Consider the following 24,699-nt stretch of genomic DNA (forward strand, 5'->3'; position numbering starts at 1 on the left):
TTTTGAAACTCCAGCATTTGTCAAAAATGGTTAGTAGCCATGGAAAGTTTGCAATTCTAGATCACCGTTTCCCATGCTTTCTTGCAACATGGGAATATTACGTACGCAACCTGGGACAGACAAACAGCAGGATGACTAATTTCTATTTGAACTGGAAAAATCATAGACTACTAAAATATTACTGCTTAGTTTTAATACTAAAGAGATATTAATTTTCATAACTTGAATGTGTTGTTGTGTTTAACAAATATCTTAAAACGAATCAGGTCTTTCTTGAAGGTGATCCTTATTGTTCTTAGGAATGGTTAAAATGTAGACAATAGGGCAGACGAATGTACACTGACCGCTGCGCCGTCGGGCAATTGTAGAATAAGAGATAGAATATTTAATTTTATTTTAAAATATAAAAATTTATTGGATTGAGATGATTAAATCATAGCTAAATATAGTAGTTTGTTGTATAAAAGGCAGTAAATTTTATTTTATTTAAGGAATGGACCGAAAAAACGAGGGTTGCGGAGGTAAACAATCTCGCCAAAGACCGGATGAAACATGCGGAGCTGATTGCTAGCTTGCACAAGTTCGAAGAAGGTATCTGAAAAATAGGACAAGTTTAAATCAAATTTAATAAGAGTAGTGTTCCAAACAAGTTAAATGTATTTTTTTTAATATGTTAAATTATATACTGTTGAAGGGATTAAAACACATTTAATTATGTCTAATTATTTTATTTATTTATTTGGAACAAATTTTCATTTTCTATTCATCCGAACTTTTTATTTTATCTTTAAGTTTTAGTCCAAAAAATATTTACTATCCAAATATTATCCAAAATATTAAAAACGTAAATATACTTTCTATAGAATTTATTTTAGAAATGACATTATAACAAATCAAATAATACAATATTAAACTTAATTCAGCTCTTACACTATGTTCCTTCAGTCCGACACCGCATTGTGTTTCTCTGTGACTATGCATATTTCCCGATATATTTATCATGCATTATGTTAACTTTAATATGTATGGGGCTCCAGCGCCTTATACCTTGAAAACCTCATCTATCTACTTGTGCATAGGTAGCACTAACTGTTATTGTTATACGCAGACTTAAAATATTCTTGGAAGTTCTTGTATGGCGGCTTTCCTTTTAAGTAAGTTCTCAAATGTTTTAAAACAAATCTGTTAAAAAATAAATGATATTGCTAATAATTAAGCTCTTTTTTTAAATTATTAGTATCTATACGAATAGTATAAATTCTCTGCCATTTAAGGTCAGTTCGCATATTCTTAAGCTTGTTATAAGTTTCTAATACTTATATATTATATTTTATTCAACATCTCTGCTAGTAGCAACATGAACTCAGACGTAGTAATAAAACCAGTAACTCTTCTATGAGAAAATAGAGGTAGTGGTCGTTTTACCAGCTAGTGTTTGCTTGTTTAAAAAAAGTGTAATATTAACATTGAAAAAATAATTATTAAAAATTTGTTTGTGGGAATCTGCTACTTTATGCATAACATATCATGGTTGTGAAATGAAACTAATTTATTCATATAAAAATGGCTACAACCGCTCATTAGCAAAAAACGTGTTTATCCATATACTTGTAGATAAGATTCAGATGAAGCCACAACAAGCTGTTGAACAAGAATTACAAGATTTATCAGCGAGACTTCACTCAAACGGTTGGCTCAGTGGAAGAGATCGCAAGATGTCGTAGGTTCGAGTCCCACATAGTTCATAAATTTTGTTTTCAAATTTAATTTGTGTAATTAATCCCAGAAGTGGGAGTCATCACTTTAAAAATTACAAATTGTTTACTTGTAGATAGCTTGTACAATACTAACAGACACGACATGGGGACCATCAGTAAAATATTAGCTCCGGCCGTTTTCAGATTAAAAAATTCTAAAACAACATAGCTTACGCGGGTGAGAGATCATCATCAGTGTGATAGGCTCATCAGGCTAACTGCAGCTCCGACTAAAATCATAAGTGAAAAACTCCAAAACCGGGTTTTCGTTCTCAACAAATTCCTCTTCCAAAAAATAACCAACAGAAACGAAATTTTCGAATCTGAATGGGAAGCGAAAAATTCTGTGTCAGACTGTTTCAATTTATTCGCTTTTTGTTGATGCCGGCTATATTATGGGTACTACAACGGCGCCTTTTTCTGCTGTGAAGCAGTATTGTGTAAGCATTATTGTGTTTTGGTGTGAAAGGAAATTACTGGGCAAACGAGAGTTAATATCTTAAGTCTCAAAGAGACAAGCGCAATTGTTAGTGCCGATCAGAATTTTTGGATTTGTAAAGAATCATGAGTGGCACTACATTGTAATGGGCAGGGTGTATCAATTACCACCAGCTGAACGTCCTGCTCCTCTCGTCGCTTATTGTAATTTAAAAAAATCCTCATATAAAAGGTTGGCGACGCATTTCCAACACTTTTGTGCTGGTAAACTTTGCACTATTGGAATTAGTTTTTATCTTTACAAATGTGAACAACAATAACATTACTAAAACAATGAAGTGGAAACTCATTCAAGTCGCAAAACGCTACATAGATAGGTACAGGAATTTGAAATCGCACTCAGAACTAATGGTTCGTCCATATTATTGTCTGTCGTTGGACATAAAACTGTTATGGGTCTTAACAGTTTAACTTTTACCGCGTTCGCGCTGTTCTACGACTTTTGCAATCGTTTTACACGTAACGAAGCGGCTACGATACGATATCGGAGTTATGCGTATAACTTACTTGTTTATAATAGTATTTTACTGAGGCGTAAGTAAATTTTATACTGCTACTCTAGCAGACCTCTAGGCCTCGTTGGATATTACCACCAAATAAAAAAGTTTTGTTTAATTAGGTTAACTAAAGGAGAATTTCCCTTGAAAAGAGGTATGACACAAAAACATAAATTTAACATGACGTCATCACTGACTTTCATTCTTACCTCTACTATGAATCCGACTGATACTGGAGATGAATTTTTTCAATCTGTGAAGAAAAGATAACTACTATATTCATACGTTAAACGGAAGTTAGTTACACTTCTATTTTAATATTATTATAATAATACTAGAATGGGGGTTTCAGGGGGTTTTTCTTGTAATCGAGTATATTGAAAAATGATTTAAATATTCTTCTCTTATTGTATTCTGGTTTAAGCTGATGATATTGTTACCACTGCTCTAAAGTCTTAATAAATAAATAAAATTAATATTATATTTAAAATGTCTTGTCTTGTAAAAGGCCTTCTTGTTGATACTAGGCCTTAGTAATATGTGGTAGGAACATAAAATGTTTGACGATGGCTTAGCTCAAACGCTACGATTCAATACTCAAAGATGTACATCAGCTGTTTGAAATATATATACTTTTGCCTTCAATTCTATACTTTTGTTTCAAAGTCAAATTGAATCATCAAATTTGATCCTCCCATTTTTGTTTTCATTGATTTGCAATTGGTCCTTAAAAATGTTTGAATGATGTATCATTGGTATTATCTTGAATTTTTCTTCAATTTATTTTAAGAATTTCAAAGATTCAAATATTGAAATAAGTAAAAGTAAAGATAGATTAAAATTCAATCCGAAATATATTAAAAAAATATATATTCTACAAAATTTGAAAATTGTGCTTTCACTTTACTATATGATATTTTTAAATTTTAAGTTACGAATAAAGGATGCCCTAGTATAATTAATTAATCACACACATTATTAACTAATTATTAGCATTAATTGTAACCTATGCGGTTTTGTAGGTGTTAAGTTGAAAAAAAACATAACTCAACAATTGATGGCTAACATAGAACTACCAACCACAACAAGTACCAGAACCAGTATCAGAAGACTTCTATACAAAGGAAGGCTTTCATGATTGCAATTATCTTTAAACTTTTATGATTATCTCCAAGTAATTCCATATAGGTTAATACATAAAACAGATCGTGGAAATAGAGGTCATTTGATACCTAAGAGCTGATTTAATTTTGCGTTTATGAGAAGGTACTTAGGCATCCGCGTTGAGTATGGTACCCAGTACATATGTGTGCAGGAATCTCGCGGCTAGCGGTATAGCTTGGTGTTATGACCTTGCACTCTCTCATAAAATGGACGCACGCGATGGGCATTAGCTACGTGAGCGCTGTATGCAGTAATGTGACAAAAATAGAATGACTATTAGAAGTGGGTACTGTCAAAATTTTGAATACACAGATTACAATAATGCTTTCGTAATAATATTTCTTCTTGTCTTATTTATTTCTGTTTTCATATGACTTATTTTTAATCAATTTTTTCATTTTACATATTATATTGTAATTGAAATGACTTGTAAATCGATGGAAACGTAAATCTTGATATAAAAGAGTGGCAATGAGTTTCTTGCTACTTCTTCTCATTAGCTCAACCCTTTACGAAGAAGCGGTAGATTCAATAAGCAAAATATTTTTTTAACATTCATAATTAGTGTCATTTCCGTGACCTACATGAATAAAGTGATTTTGATTTGATTTGAATTGTGTACTTGATTTGAATCTTTACCACTGATCAAGTTTAATTGGCCCTCCGATTTCTTATTCTTAGCATAAGAAACAAATGCAATTTCATTTTGTGTTTATGATTTTTTGCTGATAAAATGTAGGGCTATGTTTTATTTATTGCTAATTAATTATTTCTATTATATTCTTTTCTATTCTATTCAATTGATTCAAATTAAAGACACCACTAGAAGAAAATCCCAAAATCAAAGTAAACTTTTGTGTCTAGGAATCGCATTGCTTATCTTAAGACTTCCTGTTGCCATAAGTCTTATTTGTTGACGACTGTATAACTTGCTTTTCTTTTTATTAATTATTTAGTTTGTAAAGTTAAGAATTCTGTTTTTTTTTTGTTTGAGTATTAATGTACTAAGATTATAATGGGGCAGACATGTACACAGATATAAAAGCCCTTAAATAAAAAAATGTACCGGATGTTTTCATTTAATTACATTATGAACTCTTAGTATGTTATCGATATCTCTATTAGATTTTGTAATATAATAAAAATATTTCACTTAATGCATAACAACATCCTGAGAACATATAAGTATTTCATAATAAAACCGTCTTCAGTAATAACTTCAAAAATATTGATCATTACACCGCGTATAAGGTTCAAGGGAGTTTGCAATATATTTAATATGTTGAGAGATATGTGATCTAAGAGTCCTCATTACGAACAGCATATGCTATTTACTCACCTGCGAATCGTAAATAAGTTATATCTAGAGTCTAGACTATTTATTACAGGCTCTTTCATGTGTTGTACTTATCTTTTATTTTATCCTCTCGCATAATTATTTTTTTATGTTATTTAGAAGTGAAGCTCTTAGTTATATTAGATCATGAAGAAGTGAACAACCTTGGTGGAAATCGTACTAGCAATCGCTAATCACCTGTAGCTACTATCAGTTTCTCATAAGCTGGCGATGGGTAATCGAATCCAAGATGAAAGTAATATCAATGGGCAGTTGTTGGACAGATCTGAACGTTTTGTTATGGATCGGGTGCATTTAAGCTGGCTTCCGTAATTTTAAGATTACGCCTGATAAGTAGCAGAGCCTGGAAATACGGGTACGACCGGCGCCAGTTCCAAAGCACATTTTCATATTACTATCAGGCTCAATCGATTTATACATATCCAAGGTGAAGTGTCCAAGTGTCTTACGTACATGCTAGAATTTTATCTACCGCACGTATGAGTCGCACCACGGAATAAGCGGTAATGTAGAATGGAGTAGTATCCTAGATTAGGATACGATAAAGCAAGCCGAGAGAGCAGGAGGTCAGCTCTTTCTTTGACGCGATGGGCCAGTGAGTCATCGTCCCTATGCAGTGGTACCATTACGACAGGCTGACTGACATTTTCTTGGATTGCTTTGGCGAGTGACCAGAAACAAAACATGAGTTTCAAAGGGAAGGTGCGCCACTCTCACTAATTCTACCTTTACACTTGGACTTTGCCTCGGCATTAACTCTGGTACATGAGCCCAGCCCTTCGGCGTGTTGGGCGTTGAAATCAAGAAAAACACCAGTCTATGGTATAAAAGGAGTGCTTCAGTTTATTCCTTGGGTTTGTCTCTATGAGAAGTGTCATTAAGTCTCATTATCTCAGTAATTTCACTGGCTTACACATTCAAATAGCGCTTGCAGAAAACTAGAAACTTGGCAGACTTGGCAGAAAAAGGCGCTGGTGTGTTACCCATCTAGCCGGCATTGGTAAAGAATTTGACAATAAGGTGTAAGAATTTTTTTGATTGCTAAAGGGTACATAAATATGTCAATTTAGAAACTATCAGCCCAATGTTCATATTACGTCATCACAAGTATTTCATTCTATGAGCGCACCTTAAGCAATACCTACACTGCTATAATCCAAGTGGTTGTCAAACATAGATTATGTTAATATTCGATGTAAAAATATTGTCATTTTTTAAGAGCACTTACTATTTCAATGTGAGTGTTGTTGCGTCGTGTTGACAATTGAATTATTAGTCGTCAAACTCGTGTTGTGGGTGAGAAAAGTGCTACATTCTTGATGGCTTAGTTAGATTACCGATTGTACCGATCTATACCCATATATTTATAGTTTACCTACTTTTGTTTAAAATTAAGTTTTTTTTTAATATTCTGAATTTATTAATTTTTAACTTTTTAAATTTTTTGGAAAATGATGTGACTCCTTTAATAAGTTGTACTTCGAATAATGTGTAATTGTATAGATTTAAGTATTTTTTTACGTAACAATTTTTGAAAGTCCTAGTAAAATATAAATATTACAATATTCTGTATCTAATAATTTTGTTTTCTTTGTTAGTCATGAGGCGAGTGTGGGGATTAATTTTTTATTGTACAAACGAGTGCCCTGTTCAACATCAGATTATGACCTGAAGGCTTATAATAATAATAAAGCCTTATTGATTCCATAACCCTTTTTACACAAAACGAATTATTAGTAGTATTATTAGGTAAGTTTAAATTCTAATTGTTTGGTGTTAGTTACCTTAGTTACTTTTACTTCTTTTTCTATAAGTTTAGGATCTCGTTAGAGTAAAATCCACCTCAAGTTTTTTCCATAGTTTTCTATTTTTACTTTCATGTGTCCAGTATTTTCCTGCAATTTCTATTATGTCATAATAGACTATAGGAAGCATAAAAACTGTTCTAAGTACCAGATGTAAGCTTCTATGACGGAGCTTTAAACAGTTCAAATAATTTTAGGTTTCAGAGAACCGAATCGCTGTGAATGCATTACACAAAGTATGTAAGCCAAATGCAATAGTTAAAAATATCCATACAACGCTTTGCATAAGTAAAATACTTGTCGTACGAAAAAGGTGGTTAAAGCAGTATGGGAAAGAATTCGAAGAAATCTAAAGGTTTTATGTCGCGTATTTAAAAAGATGACTTTGGATTGTAGCCTATAAGAGACGTACTGGTCAGTTCTTAACTGATAATTTAAAAAAGAATAGGGTGGTAAAATCGAAACAACTACTGAAGCGGTACGCAAAGCTTATGCAAGTGGACCATCAGCTTCCTCACTGGGCGCAGCATACAGGTCGTTGTCGACGGTAATTGCTCGATTCCGAAGCCCGTGAACGCTGTAGTGCCCCAAGTGTTCTATCTCCCACGCTGTTTCTTCTGTATATCAATGATATGTTGGGCATCTCCAACATACATTGCTATGCAGGCGACAACACCGGTGATGCGGTATACAGGGGGCATGCAGGTCTCTCTCGGGAAATCGTCGACCAGTGCCGGGAGAATCTTGTGTCTTCTAACGAGTCCTCTCTTGAGAAGGTCGCGGAATGGTTACCCCATTCCGATTGAACCTTATCCAATTTCATCTTCACTAAAAAAACCCATTTGTCGTATCACCGCTCTTCGACAACATTTCCCTCATGGCTCGCCTAGTATCGGAATACAGGGTCTCGAAATCTCGAACAATTGCCAATTCATGCCAGATATCATCCCCACCATCTGGATATGTCAGTCCTCCACAGTGCGGTTTTAAGAAGCTTTCGTGCACGTATTACAAAGCTGTGGAATTAACATGCTTGTGCGGTGTTTCCTCCTGGGTTGCAATTCCTCTGGTGTTGCAAGAGAATGAGGGCGGCGGTGATCACTTAACACCAGGTGACCCGTACGCTCGTTTGTCCTCCTTTTCCAAAATAAAAGAAAAATTTTGTTTAAGGATGAGACTTTTTTTACAATTGAACAAATTTTTAACAAACAAAATGACCGTATCTATAAAGAACGTTTCAGACTTCATCAGAGCTGAAGACTAGCCGTCGTCTATTTCCGATCTTGATCCGCTGGATTATGATTTATGGTCAGTTTTAAAACGTACGGCTTGCTAGAGCAACGACATGATAATTTGGAGTTCCTCAACGTTTAAAGGACTGTATTGCAGCAAATGGACACCACTTCGAATAAGCTTTTAAATTGTTTTATATTGATGTATTAAACTAACACACTGTAAAAGTAATAAATGTTATGTGCAATAGAAAATTTTTCATTTATGATTCTTCTACAAATAATTTAAAAAATGACTGTAGCTGTACAATATTACCTAACAACACATTGAGTGGCCAGATTTCCAAAACTATTGATAGATAATATGACGTAATACTTAGTTTTGAGAAACCCACTCGCACTAAGCCCATAAGTTATGATATCAATATGCACCGTTATACGTTAATAAGACCGTTTGCTTTGCTCTTGTGACTTATAGATCTAATATGTTAATGAGTGAAATTTAAGACATCTATTTATCTAAGTACAATTCAGTTGAGATATCACTTCATAATATTCAACGGTCTCGTTTGTTTTTGTTAGGTTTTATCTTACTAGATTTTATCCCGTGAAAGTTTTTAAGAGGAAAATATGAGAGTAGTGTTAAAATGTGAATATGAAAAATGCAAAAGAGTTGACTCTATATGTTTCAACATTTTATACCGACTTCAAAAAAGGAGTAGGTTCTTAATTCGCCACTATGATTTTTTTATGTTTGTTACCTCAAAATTTTCGACTGGGTGAACCAATTTAGATAATTTTTTTTTTTAATCGAATGGTGGTGCTTCTTGTGTGGTCTAATAGCAATTAATAATAGTCGTAACTAGAATTAGATTAATTATTAGATTGTATAAAAATACGCAATTATTTTTATACGTTTTAGTGCATATTATATCTATTGTTTTGTAATAGTGTTTTGATAGTCGATAATTTTTTTCGTATTGTTTCATAGTTTCGTATTATTTCTCACCAATGGGCCGTTGTATTCTCATACCTTTACATACCAGGTAAACCGTATTTATGCATCTTAGTGGAGAACAAAAAACTATGACAAACCAAATTATATAATAAAAATGTTATGAAAATTATAACCCTAAGACTTGTTTATACTTATTTGCGGTGGTAAAATTTTATGAACGTTACATAAAAAAAAACAGGCATTAAATTTTTAGCAAGTCATGTCTACCACGAACTCACGCTCCAGGTTTTTTTTGTGATTATTATTGATTATTTGTCTTAACTCTACAATAATTATTGTAATATAGGTAATTTGTTTAGCCGCACTTCACAGAGACATGGCATAGGAAACTGTTACTACTGCCTTCCATTTCACATTTTTATCTAGACAACTAGATAGATAAAGCAATAATTTTAATAGTAATGTAATATTATACCTTTATATAAAAGTATTTTGTGTCTCCTAGACTATATACGGGGAAGACAGAGGTATGTCACTGAATACGCTTCAAACGGCCGGTTCCGCCCTCGGTGTAAGCCTAGGAGAGGACACTCTGAAACAAGTGGAAAAAATAAACGTAGAATCGGCGCTGCCTCAGCGACTTTCGGAAAGCTGGAGCAAAGATTATTCCGCTCACATGACAGAAGCGGGTTCACGAAGATTGACGTATATATGGCAACGGTACTGCCAAATCTTCTCTACTCAGCAGAGTCCTGGTGTTTGTACCGAATACTATATCCGTACGCTGGATAGGTTCCACATCAAGTGCCTTCGTAGCATCCTAAGCATCAAGTGGTCTGATCGCATTCGCAATACTGAAGTGTTGAAGCGTGCGAAAGTTAATGGTATTGAAGTCTACCTAATGCATCGGCAACTGCGCTGGTGTGGACACCTCTCGCGCATGTCTGATGGTAGACTGGTTAGCCAGCGTATATTTTACTCGGAGCTTCGTGAGGGAAAGCGCAAGCAAGGTGGCCAGTTTCTTTGTTTCAAAGACGTTGCGAAGAGGCATATCAAGTGCTGTAACATAGACCCGGAATCCTGGGAGGGGCGCGCATCCCAACAGTCAGAAAGGAGGCATCTCGTTCAGAGTAGCGTTAAAAAGTTTGAAGCCCAACGACGCAATGAACTCGACAAGAAGCGAGATGAAATAAAAGCTCGACCACCAGCAGCTATACGCTACAATTATGAAAATGGTTAGGACCGGTCAGAAAGACATAATCATCATAATCATATATGTGGAATTCATAGTTCACAGAAATTCAAGATCGCACCATTGCTCAAATGCACAGAAAAATTAAGGACACTCACTCTTAATTTCATTGACATTGCGTCCGAACATAGTTCGGAATATTTGAACTATGTCTGTGAACATCGATTTAAGGCCATAACACTAGCAACTCGGTTGTTCTAGCTTTGATTATGTGTATCTTTTTTATCAATTATTTTTTTATGTCTTTACATTCTAAAAGTTATTTTTTATTAGGTAGTATTTTAATGCTGCGGTGTAACTGCTGCTTTACAAAATAAAATAACGTGTGTTGTTTATTTTCAAATAACCTCATATATTTACCGAGGTGACGGCTCCACACGTTTTTACTAGTACGAGTTCTAGTTATAAGTATTTTATCTTAGGGGTCAAACAGGTAAGAGACTCAATTGCAAGTGAACCCAGCTACCCCTGGTCGTCTTCAATTTAGAGGTTACCGGTCTATCTTGAACTCCCTGATTCATTTTAGTACGATATTATAGCGTAGCCGCCAGCTGAATCCACAAAATGGTTATGCGAGACATTTATTATATTTTGATTTGGATGAATAAATTGAATTCTAATGCAATTTTGTTTAAAAAAGACCCCCGACGTTTTCAATAAGTAATTTAAATATCTGACTTTTTATATATAAAATCTATTTTATATAAATAAACAATCAGATAAAAGTGAAAACTCAAAGCAAGATTAATAATGCGAAATAAAAATATATTTAGTTGTCTATATTTACAATATAGTATACAGTACTAATATTTACAATATATATTATACGAATTATACTTACATAACTCTGGTAAATTTAGCTACTGATGGTCATTTGGATCGTCTCTGAAACTGGTACCAAACCTTAGGTTACCTATAAAATCGGGAAGACGACTCGATTTATGATTTTTTGTGCGGATGAACTCCAAGAACCCAAAATATATAACAATATAAAATATCGTTTATAAATATATAAATCCTAATATAACTATATAATTTTTAAGTTGTTTCGAGATGAGGTTGCGAATGGTTTCGTGGCGCCTCACGCCTGCCAGATATAGAAAACAATACCAACATGTAGAGGCGGCGTATCTCCGCCCAGCACCGGTCAATATTTAATGAAATGAGAGTTACATTTTTAATTCTTCGTGTTCTCGATTAATAAACAAGTTGCGACTTTCTACGGTGTCAAGTATATTTTTAGTGCTCTTACGGCTGTTTCATTGATATCATACTTACTGTACGATAGAAGAATGAAACATTTTATGTCTATGATTTATTAGTACTGTTTAGTCTAGATATAATGTACTCATATTCTGAGTTATTAATAAAGGCGAAGTGAAAGTACTCCAAAGGACAATGTCGAAATCCAACATGAACATGGGGCTTACACCATATATTATTATGAAATTTCGGTAATGTGTCGCACTCTATGCAACTATAATAAGCAATTCAACAGTACTGAACTTTTTAATAACAGTAAAGGCTGCTTTAAAAGGAGTGTTAATAAAATACTAAAGGAAGGTTAAATTTAGAGTAATTCACAAACACACACACACACACACACACACACACATGCACACACAAACACACGCACACTCACCAAACCCCACACGCACAAATATCATGTCTTACTATAAATATTGTAAATCCGTTATTAGATGTAAGTTCTACAAAATAGTATTATTGAAACCTAATTTAGGTTCTGTGGATTTTGTGATGTTTTAAATAAATAAATAAATTAGTAGCAAATATGTGTATCAAACGGACTCGTCACTCGCTCTCGATTCTCGTGGTAGTGGTTGTGTTGTGTGTTCTCAACTTCTAAGTAATTCTGTTTTTATTTCTACCTACTTATAACTTGGATATTTGAACGGACTCTGATTTTTTGTAATATCGAAATACTCTGCCCATGATTTCTGGGGTTGATACTAAAAATATTGGTTTATTGCCTTTTCAGTCAATATTTAAGTACATTTAATTCCACTTACATAATCTTTATAATCATTTTAAATTGTAATTCTATTGTATAATTAATTATTTGTATCATAAATGTGTTATTGGCTGCTCAATTATAATCTCAAAATCTAATACATTTTATTCAATAATGGGATATCCTGAATTGTCTGTTTTACAAATAATATTAGAATACAATCTGTAGGTAATATAACATATTTTAAGCGTTTTTTTCATTGCTGATGGTGTTGGGGCAAATCATGAATGAACACAGAACTATGTCTTTTAAAAATTTTTATCTTTATCTTACCTTTGTCATGTCAAGAGTACGTATAACTTGCAATCTAACCTTTCATTTGTCATCTTATATCTTTAAACGAGCAATTCTTGTATATGTATGTATATATATATAATCTGAATCTCGGAAACGGCTCCAAGGATTTTCATGAAATTAGTATACAGGGGATTTCGGGACATCGGGTGATCTGGAAAGCAGAAGACCCCGGTTCGAATCAAGATATCTCCAGTCCTATTACTTTTCCAATTTCTTTTCAAGTTTTGTACCTTCTTAAAATGTCGTCCCAGTAATGTTCACTGTTGCTTTTTGTGTACTCATAACAGCTCACAGTATCTACTATTATAACATCGATTTAACTTGTTTTCCCACACAGAGCACTGAACATTGAATATCTAGCAACAGCGAGTCGGGAGGGTGGTACGGCGGTAATTAATACACGCCCACCGCGGATATCGAACCCGCGACCCTGTGACCCGCCCGGTGCCCGGCTGGTCGCTCTAGCTGGACTAATCTGGTAATTGATATACTTTTATAAATTAACCTAATGATTTATCGATATTAATATTGGTACTAATAATATAGCATTTTCTTTGACTTAAGTGAGTATCAAACATTTAATTTTAACTGACTCAGTTATGATTGTACCTGCATCTCCAGCCTCCAACCTGCAATTCATGGATCATACTATGTGCTGCATTTGCCCTGTGCTTCCCCGGGGCATAAAAAGAATAAGGAAGTCCCAGGCCCATGGGTGTCGTAAGAGGCGATTAAAGGCATTTACCATTTATTTTTAATTTCTTTACACAGGATACCAGACACATAATGGATACCACAATATTGTGTTTTGTTCTGAAGGGCGCCGTGGCTAGTGAAATTACTGGGCAAATGAGACTTAACATCATATGTCTCTAGGTGACGAGAGCAATTATAGTGACACTAGTAATTTTTGGGTTTTTCAAGAATCCTTATGGGCAGTCCATTGTAATGTGCAGGGCATATCAATCACCACCAGCTGCCCGTCCTGCTCGTCTCGTCCCTTATTGTCATAAAAAACTTTGACCATGGTGCTTCACCATCTATATCAGAGAACTTTTTAAAGTATACAATTCTACCTAATAGGTAGAAATATTCCTTTCCTCTGGTTTTGAAAGAGCAAGATCAGCCGCCGAAAAATAAGTTTATAAAACGATTAACATGTGAGTTACAACTAATCTCTATAAATTAACATTAATGAGTACCTATATGTTCCGTATCGAATTGTGTTATATGCAAAAATATTAGTTTTTTTTTATCCTTAAATGTCTTCAAAATTGGTATTTATCTATGTATTTACCATAGGTTTTTCAGGAGTCCTTAAGGTAAAGGAAAAACTAGCACATACGTAAGTAGACATAATTTTTTTTTAATGAAAATAAGGGACAAGACGAGTAGGATGTACAGCTGATGGTAATGGATACGCCCTACCCATTACAATGGAGTGCCAAAAAGGATTCTTGAAAATCCCCAAAAATTTTGAACGGCACTACAACTGCAGTCGTCACCTTGAGAAATAAGATGTTTGGTCTCATTTGCCCAGTAATTTCACTAGCTACGGTGCCCTTCAGACCGAAACACAGTAATGCTAACTGCTTCACGGCAGAAGTATGCGCCGTCATTATCAGTTAAACCATATTATAAATAATCAACAGCAGAAATGCAATTTTGTTAGCTGTCGGCTGTTGTGTTTCACAAAGCTTGGATCAACCGTATTTGTATAAGCATCGTAATCTAAGCTTAACCGCAACTAACTTTAAAATAAAAATAAATTACATACTTGTACAATGTGCGCCGAGACGTAGGGTTGTAATGAAAATATCGATATCTTTCACATATATACGATATGTGACTAGCCTTTCCCGCCTGCTTCGCTGGGTAAATTTTAAAAGGAAATAAATTAATGAAGGAACTTTAGAATTCGAAAAATAAGTGCCATAAACCACCAATGATAAGTTTCGCATCCAATGGTGGTAGTTTCATGTCGATACGATAAGTGGTTAAGCGTGATTGAGCCTCAAAGAAAGACCATTTTTATTATGTCTATATATAAAAGTAATTAAGGTCCGAAGAGACATGGGGTTTCATTTAATTTGTTTGAAGATTTGCTTGTTGCTGTCTGTATTTGGCTACAGATATATATGTTCTCTAAAAATCTAAAAATGTTACTGAATGAAGGGCATGATGATTTTATCACAAACTGTATATTATGCTTATGAAGGAAACAATTTAGTTTTTATTTGAATTAGAATTGGCAATAGTATTAAATATCGATGTCGATAGTTAAAAGTTAACGTCACTAAATACATAATGGAGAATTATTCAAAACACATCCGGCCAGTATCTGTTAAATTACAAGTGCCTTTGATTCACAAAGCGAATATAATGTACATATACGGAGCATAATTGAATTTAACTTTATGTAGCAGAAAAACGATATATGTATAATAATATTAAAGTTTATATCTAAATAAATACATACACTCACGCATTGTTCCCGTCAGGGTAGGCAGAAACAATAGAATGCCACTTGCTTCTATCCTTACAAACCCCACCGTTTCCTCTACATTAATTACTCTTTTCATCACTCGCCGGTTGCGGGTGCTTTGGACCTTTCCTTTTCTCAACACGTCCCCAATTTGGTCGACGAATGTTCTACGAGGTCTCCCGCGACCGATTTGCCCACACACACTTGCCTTATATATTTGATGCAACATTCTTTCTTTACTAATTCGCTCCACGTGTATATATATCATTAACTAAATATAAATATTTGAAAACTAACGTGTATTTTATATGGGTTTGAGTGTATGTTCCCTATGGGTTTCACAATAGCTGGACTGTTTCGAATTTAACACTTAGATGCTCTAGTGAAGTTTGCTAGAGATCGCATCAAAAAATAAATAATTGGTTTTTGGCAAGGTAACCATTAAAAATAAATAAGGACCAAATTGTGGCTTTCTATGTAATCCTTATATTATAAATGCGTTTGTGGGGTGTTTTGTTTTGCTTTATCTACACAATTATCTTTATTTAGAACGTATGAACAGACTAGGTATATAATATATACAAACATATACCTTAGATACCATACATAACACCATACTTTTACCAATGGGAGGCTCCTTTGCACAGGATGCCGGCTAGATTATGGGTAAGACAACGGCGCCGTTTTCTGCCGTGAAGCAGTAATGTGTAAGCATTACTGTGTTTCGGTCTGAAGGGCACCATAGCTAGTGAAATTACTGGGCAAATGAGACTTAACATATTATGTCTCAAGGTGACCAGCGCAGTTGTAGTGCCGCTCGGAATTTTTGGGGTTTATCAAGAATCCTGAGCGGCTCTGAATTGTAATGGGCAAACCGTATCAATACCAGCTGAATGTCCTGCTCGTCTCGTTCCTTATTTCCATTAAAAAAAGCCTTGTCGGGTCATACGTTCTAATACAAATAAAAATGCATTGGAGGGTCCGTAGCTACTACGTAAGTCGGTATTGGCTTATTGAATAAATTCAAATCATTCAGTAGTATACTTTCAAACATACATTATATTCATGTATATGAATTGTGAGTGAAGGGTTAGGATGGTTTCCCAACGTGATTGTTTCGTGCACCGAGTCTCTTGGTCGCATATTAAAAATTGCTCTAATATCTTTTGGAGTACAAAAATATAGTGAACGTTCACAGCATTTCGCCACAATAACATACCATATGATATAATGCTATGGAAGTACACAAAATAGACCAAACAAGCTGTATTCACATCATTCCACTGCCTGATCTCTTTAACGGCAACATTCTCTAAATTTCTCTCAATCTATTAGCTAAATTACTCCATGGTAATGCCTAGAACAACAGTCGAATCTACAAATTCCAGAGCTTAAAAACTATCATTACCTTAACCTCTGTTTTTTTTTTATTAAGGACGAGACGAGCAGGACGTTCAGCTAATGGTAATTAAACGCCGTGCCCATAACAATGCAGTGCCGCTCAGGATTCTTGAGAAACCCAAAAATTCTGAGTGACACTGCAATTGCACTCATCACTTTGAAAATTAAGATGTTAAGTCCTATTTGACCAGTAATTTCATTAGCTATGGCGCCCTTCAGGCCGAAACACACTAATGTTTACACATTACTGCTTCACGGCAGATAGACAATTCAAATTCAAATTCAAATATTTTTATTCAAAATAGGATTTATAATCACTTATTGAACGTCAAAATCTACCACCCACAACAATAGGCATCGTTTGTTTCACATTTGGTAGTTGAAATTATTTCCTACTATCTCGCTTGGTTTTCTGCTTCTCACTGTTACTTCAAGGCCAATACTGCCCTAACTTGCTCACATCATCGAGTAAGTTGAAGCTCTCAGGGTCTCTTGCCCGTATAAAATTTTCCAGATCATCTCGTTGTCAGTGAGCATTAAAACCAAATTAGGTCAGGCTCATCAGTAATTTCTTCACGGGTATGTTAAGAATCATAATATTTCAGCACATTGATCCCACAACATTGTCAATGCATCAATTAACTGATGATTTATGGAGGGCAATTATTAACTGCCCGAACATTTGCGTTATAAATTTATAATTGATATGGACGTAATCGATTTTTATACTCACGCTTTGAGACTTCATTAGGGTTGTTGAAGAGTGGTGAAATACGTAGAATAAAATTATATTTTTCTGTAACATTTTTAATTTGTTGCATATTAACCATCTCACATTCTTTTGTTTTATAAGGCGCCCATATCAGGTCTCTTGCACCCCAGTAATAGGTTGATCCACTAAGAGAGCTTCTCGAAGACTTGGGGATTTTTTACTTCGACGTTAATAGCTACAATCTTCGCGCTTGTGCGAGCAATAATTTGCAAAGTTTTATTGCAATCGGATGAACGGTATAACAGCGCATAAAGTACGAACAAAGAAAGCTTAATTAAATAAAAATAGATTAAGGTATATTTATTTTTCGTTACTTCACCAAATCATTAATTATCACAATCTGTTTGTGAGTGTCTTGTGAAAATTATAAATAATTACATACAGCTATGAATCAGTGGTTTTTTTTTGTAATATTTTAGCTGTTTCGATCCAACCTGAAATAAGTGCAACTGATAATGTTAAAAAACAATATTTTGTTATAATAAAAGATTTGCAAAGTTCATAAGGACATATCATTTTAAACATTTAGAAAGAAAGAAGAAAGAAATATATTTATTTGTAACAAATACCATATTTACATAAAATTATAATAGAAAAAAGATTTATAAAAAAAAAAACAAATTAAAATTTGGAGTGTTTGTCACAAAATGGTCACACTTCAGCATAATGCTGATTACTGTCGCAACCAGCGCTGATCTTCCAGTGGGACCGCTAAATGAATTTAAATATATGTATTACTAATATGATTGTAATGTGTATGTCTATTCGTAATAATATAAGTGATAGTTAGCAGCCCTAAAGGACCACCCGACGTGCACTCATTATTGGAGACATCAGTTTCGGCCAGTTATAAGTATTGTTGATGTTAGACTTAACAGTTCAGACACGATCTCTGCATCTATCAGCTTACATAACGCAATTAGAAGCAATTTGTTCATCTTTAAGTGCAATAACAGAATAATGGGCTCAATAATTAATTATATTCACCTAATGATGCCAATATTTCGGGTACTCTTGGCTTTTATTTTTGTTGCATCACTTTGTAAAGACTGTATCTTCTCAGGTCTGAGGCACCCTAATTCCAATGGGTGATTTAAAATCTTATTTAAAATAAAAAATATTTGAATTTGAATATAATGCTATGAAAAAGGAGTTTCTTACCATTTATTTTCATTAAAGCCCAAATTTATGAGGTAATGTTAAATGTTAAAACTTTGACATAAATTTTCATTTGCGTAGCAGTCACCGACGTCGGTTTTCACCATGCAGATATATTCTGGCTTTATCAGAGAATCTCTTGGAAGAGCTATCCTAGTCCATAGCATATAATTTCGAGCAAAGCTAAGTCTTGTAACTCGGTAGTCACTGAGTAATATAGGACCACGGGTAGGGCGATGACACGTATATACAAATTTAGGACTCCGAAAAGCACGAGTTTGACTCCCGCATCGTTCATAAATTATGGGACTAAAATTTCTATATTTGACCCCAGAAGTGAGGGACATCACATAAAAATAACAAATTGTTTAGATTTGAAAGGGGGATATCTCAATTTAATTTCCTACTATGCAATAATTGGGGTTGAGCAGGTTATCAACTGTAAAGTAGATCCTGTAGATGGAGCCACAGCCTGAGAGTTGAACAAGACATAATCAGACTTACGGTCGTTGCGGCATTCGGACGGTTGGTCGGTTGGTAATAGCGCTCAGACGGAACCCAAGAGGTGCGGGTTGGAACAAATTAAATTTATTTAATTAATCCCAAAAGTGAGGGATACCACTTAAAAATACAACCTACGTATATATTGGCAGCTAGAAGCATCCTTTTAACCGTCCATAGACTGATTTACAAATTTCTTACTTCTTCGAGGTTCTTCTTGAGCTCCAAGATTTGTGATTTCTCAACGCCTAACTAACTAGAAAAGAATCGTCACGTTTAGTACATAGTTTTCTCCTAAAACCAGGCTTTCTCTTAGCAGACTCGTGTCTTTATTACGCTACTAGGTCCGTAGGCTTAGCCTCTGAGCCATGAATCAGTAACTGTAATTCTCTTCAAGATACGCAAAATTTCGTTGGCTTTATCATTGTACCCACCATTATAGACGCCGCTAAAAAAGATACCAGTACTTAAAAACTCCAAAAAAAGATCAATGAATAATCGTCTAAAAGGTATTTTGAATCAATAAAAACTCAAGAATTCTGAGTCTTCAATTTCTATTGAGAACGAAAAATGTTTCTTAGCAATGCGGTACTTTTTGACCATCCAGTGCCATTTTCAAACGAACAAAACTTTTCCTGTTTTATTTTTCTCAGAAAGGCAAAAGTCAAAACCACGCCCTTGCAAATGGTTTTATTTGCTTTTTATTATGGAATAGGAGGACAAACGAGCGTACGGGTCACCTGGTGTTAAGTGATCACTGCCGCCCACATTCTCTTGCAGCACCAGAGGAATCACAAGAGCGTTGCCTATCTTTTAATAATATTATTAGTTTGTTATCAAAGGGAGAAGAATGATATAAATATGATTTCATATAGACAATAAATTACACACAGAAATTCGGAGATATTACGATATAACTAATGCCATCTATGTAGAATAACACTTTTCACAATTTATTGGAATCATTTGTCGACCCATATAGCCCAGTGCTTAGTGACACTGACTACTGAGCTAGAGGTCCCGGGTTCAAATCCCGGTAGGTGCAAACATTTATATTATGAATAAAAAATAAAATTTGTTTCCGAGTAATGGGTGTTTATAAGTATTTATGTATGTTAAAGTAAGTATATCATACGCCACAAGTTAGGATATCATCCCCACCATCTGGATGTGTGGCGGTCCTCCACAGTGCGGTTTTCAAGGAGCTTTCTTCCTCGTACTACAACACTGTGGAATGAGCTTCCTTGTGCGGTGTTTCCGGGACGATACGACATGGGTACCTTCAAAAAAAGCGCGTACACCTTCCTTAAAGGCTGGCAACGCTCTTGTGATTCCTCTGGTGTTGCAAGAGAATGTGGGCGGCGGTGATCACTTAACACCAGGTGACCCGTACGCTCGTTTGTCCTCCTATTCCATAAAAAAAATAGTATAATATAGTAATATGTCTAATATATCGTTATATAGTACCCATAGTACACGCTATGCCTAAATTGGGGCAAGATATTTTGTGTAAAAGTGTTTAAATATTATATTATATTATTAGATATTTAGTTTCTTTATAACATATCTTTTGTGTCAATGTATAAAGTAAATAGATTTATTTAACAATTTTGATAATATTTATAACGTGAATGAAATTTTAATATCTATGTATATATGAGGTTACTGAGGGTTAATTTGATTTTATTAGATTCTACATTTATGATAACTTCCAAATATGGTAAAAAATATTAAAAACAGTGCATAAGCGGATATCAAAGCTATGACCCTGTGATTATGAGACAGGCTCTCAAACTACTCAACGAATTATAAGTGAATTTCACTTCAACATTTAAATATTTACCCCGATGGTGGTATCAGTATGAGAGATATAACATTTTGGCCTCTAAGACTATTAGCCGTAGAGTCTAAATTATTGGTATAAAAATGAGAAAATAATTTTACATGTAAAACTACCGAAATTATATATATTTATTTAAACAATAATTAAGCAATCAGTTAAATTTCGTCAAACCAATGATACAGTTATTCACAACAATATTATATAAAGTTCTCGTTAACTATAGACCTTATAAAATCAGACAGATTAAAATCACCTTCTGAATTAATGACAAATATTACAATCATTCATATTCACACCTTGACGAATCTAATTAAAACACCATTTCCACATAATATTCACATTTAAATTGAAATTATGATGTTTTAAAATTTATCATAGCTAATTTATTAGGTTATGATGATGGGAAAATTATCAGTGTCAGTAAAGGTATCATTACAACGTATAATTCAATAACATAAATGAGGAAACAATTCAGAATTCAATTTAAAAACTCTTTATTAGCATACTAGGCTTTAACTAAGCATCAATGAATTGTTTTTATTTTCCCCATGCTAGGAAAAAAAGAGCCAATGAGAAAAACATACAAGAAACTCAATGACAACTGACACTTAGGTATTTATGTGATTAGAATGTAGTGAATGTTTAATATCAAAACACATCGTGGAACACTCCAAAATTTTATTTAAGATGTCTGTAACATTTGAAGATTAAATAAAATTCGATAAATGTATCATTATACAAGGTTAAATGTACATATTTATTAGTCTTAACGACTGCTAAAATCATAATAATGACATCAATAGACCGAATTGACCTAAGCGTTCAGCTCAGTCTAACATCTTCTTAAGACTGAAATTATTATTTAATTTTGCTTTTAAGTATTAACAAGTTTATACTTCAGCTTTAAAGGAAACTACACTCAAAGAACATTCACATAAAGTAATAACTACCAACGAGAACCTAATAAATGTAGGTTCGTTCGCAAACAAGATAATTGTCCGAAATCTTAGTGGAACTGTGCTGAGTGCTGACGGCACATCGTGTTTCTTTATAAATATATGTTTTTCGTTAACAAACAAGCTGCTCCTGACACGCAATCATTAGTGTACGCAGAAAATGACAGAATGAGGTGGAAAGCATGAGCTGAGAATTTGTATTCTGGGGAAAGGTTGAATAATTAAATAGTATAGCTACTATATAGTATATACTATATAGTATTTCTTAGTTTAAATAATATATCCTTTATATTTATTTTTTATTTTTGGGGTACGACACTCAAATCATTAATTGTAATGTTTTTCCAATTTTCTTGGTTCCATTCTAAAAAGGTAAACAACAGGAATGCTACAAACTTCGCTGTCCAGCCATCTGTCTAATCGACGATCAATATAACGTATTTTTTTTATGAAAGTAAGGGATGAGACGAGCAGGACGTTCAGTTGATGGTAATTGATACGCTCTGCCCATTACAATGCAGTGTACTACAACTGCGCTTGTCACCTTGAGACATATGTTATCAAGTCTCATTTACCCAGTAATTTCACTAGCTACGGCGCTCTTCAGAACGAAACACTGTAATGTTTACACATTACTGGTTCACGGCAGAAATAGGCGCCGTTGTGGTACCAATAATCTAGCTGCCATCGGTGCAAAGGAGCCACTGGTATAAAAGACGATAAGATAGAAAAGACGTATTCCATTTGATCCTTTATTACTATGCCCATATTCATTTCTGTCTGTTCTAGTTGAAATAGGTACAGCATCGACTCCCATTTCACGGGTTTTTCCTTTACTTGTGATGTGGAGCCTACCTACTCGCCTAGTGGGAAATATATGACTTAAATAGCATACTATCTTTTTATTGGGTTGAACATTGAAGCATGATTTTTTTCTTCTTCAAAAGGGAAAATATGTAATTTTCTTATGAGATGTTAAATTATACTTAATCACGCTTTCCTCGGTAAAATATGGATGGAAGTGATCATTTAAATATTCATTTTTCACTTAAGCAAGTTCGCAACTATTAAACACAAGCCTATTTCACGAATCAAGAACTCCATGCAAAAATGTAAAGCTAATTCAAATTAAACTAACTCTGCAGTTGGGAAAATATTATCCTATATCAAAGACAAAATGTGTGTTTTATAAGACATTTACAAGTTAATAACTTAAAAATATTTTCTTTACTTAATCAGTCATTAACCTTATTTAATTTTAACTTAACTCACCTTAAAAATATTAACAGCTTTGAATTTCTACCCAGCCCAGAAATTTCCCGTCCTTCGAAATATCCTTTCGATAATTTCAAAATTTTATTTAATCTGATACAAACATATGAACAGGATTCAAATATAATGATAGTAAATTAAAATAATACATTTCATAAACATTTAGTTGGTAGTAATTATTTGAAAGCATCTCCTATTGTTCTTTGTCTGCTAAAAATTTAAGTAACATAAAGCAGTGATTTATTAATGGAAAGTTAAATTAAAGGCATATAATTCTGGAAGAGATATTTAAAATTCAGTGATAGTTCTATGTTGTACGTATCTAGTAATGAAGTTATAGTTGATTTTACATCTTAAATATTTTAGTTTAGCTTGACTTAATATTCCATACGTTCTGGTGTTTTTATTTAAAACCTTAAAACAATTATTTATTTTGTGAATTAATAGCTTAAGCTTGGATACCTAATTTATTAAAAGAATTTAGGGTTCTGTTTGTGAAATCAAAATATCAACTTTTCACTTATTGCATTTATAACTATTTTTACCAGAATCCTGTCAGTACAACCTACCTGTCAGTCGTACCAGTTTTTGAAAATCTCCAGAGCAACTGAAAACTTTTGATGATACTGGCAAATAGCTTAAGCTACTTTAATGTTGAAATATGAGTTATGTTACCGCTTTAATTAAATAAAATACTTTAAAATGTGGATAGAAAGCTATTTAAAGGTCTGATTGCCATTTAAACGAAATATACGTGATGTAACCTTTCATCAACACCATCAGCCGGAAGACGTACAAAGGCCTCCCCCAAAGATCTCCACGACGATCGGTCTTGCGCTGCCCTCATCTAACGCGATCTTGACCAGTCGGTGCATCTTGTGGGGGGCTTACCAACACTGCGTCTTCCGGTACGTGGTCGCCATTCGAGGACTTTACTACCACCACACATTATATTGTATGTAGCCATTATACTTACATAATTTATACGTGTAGAGTCTCGTGCTGTTAGACAACCGATAAAAGAAGGCCAGGAATATTTGCTTAGTTCGCGGGACAAACTACGCCTTACTCTGGCGATTTGTATGACACTTTGTGTTAGTGTGCGTGAATTGCTCAAAATAGAGGTTAGTTCTAAACTTAATTTTTTTCGAAATTTTCACAGCTGTCATTGTCTATCTAGACGTATAAGTGATCTACGCCATTGTATTATTATTATCTATAACATATTTGTTAAACATGTTAAATTGGATTTAAAATATTTTTGAAGTAGATGGTATATTAATAATTCAACAGCTTAAAATAATATTATATTTTAATTATAGAAAAAAAGGTAGAGAACACACACGGTCAGTCAATATTGCAAATATCCGTCTCTCAATTCACTTCCAAGAAACTGAAAACACTACATAACCTTTAATAAATGAAAATTATTTTCTTGAATCTTTTCACGCTCACCCTCCCT

The sequence above is a fragment of the Leptidea sinapis genome, chromosome 41, assembly GCF_905404315.1.
Source record: "Leptidea sinapis chromosome 41, ilLepSina1.1, whole genome shotgun sequence".
NCBI lineage: Eukaryota > Metazoa > Arthropoda > Insecta > Lepidoptera > Pieridae > Leptidea > Leptidea sinapis.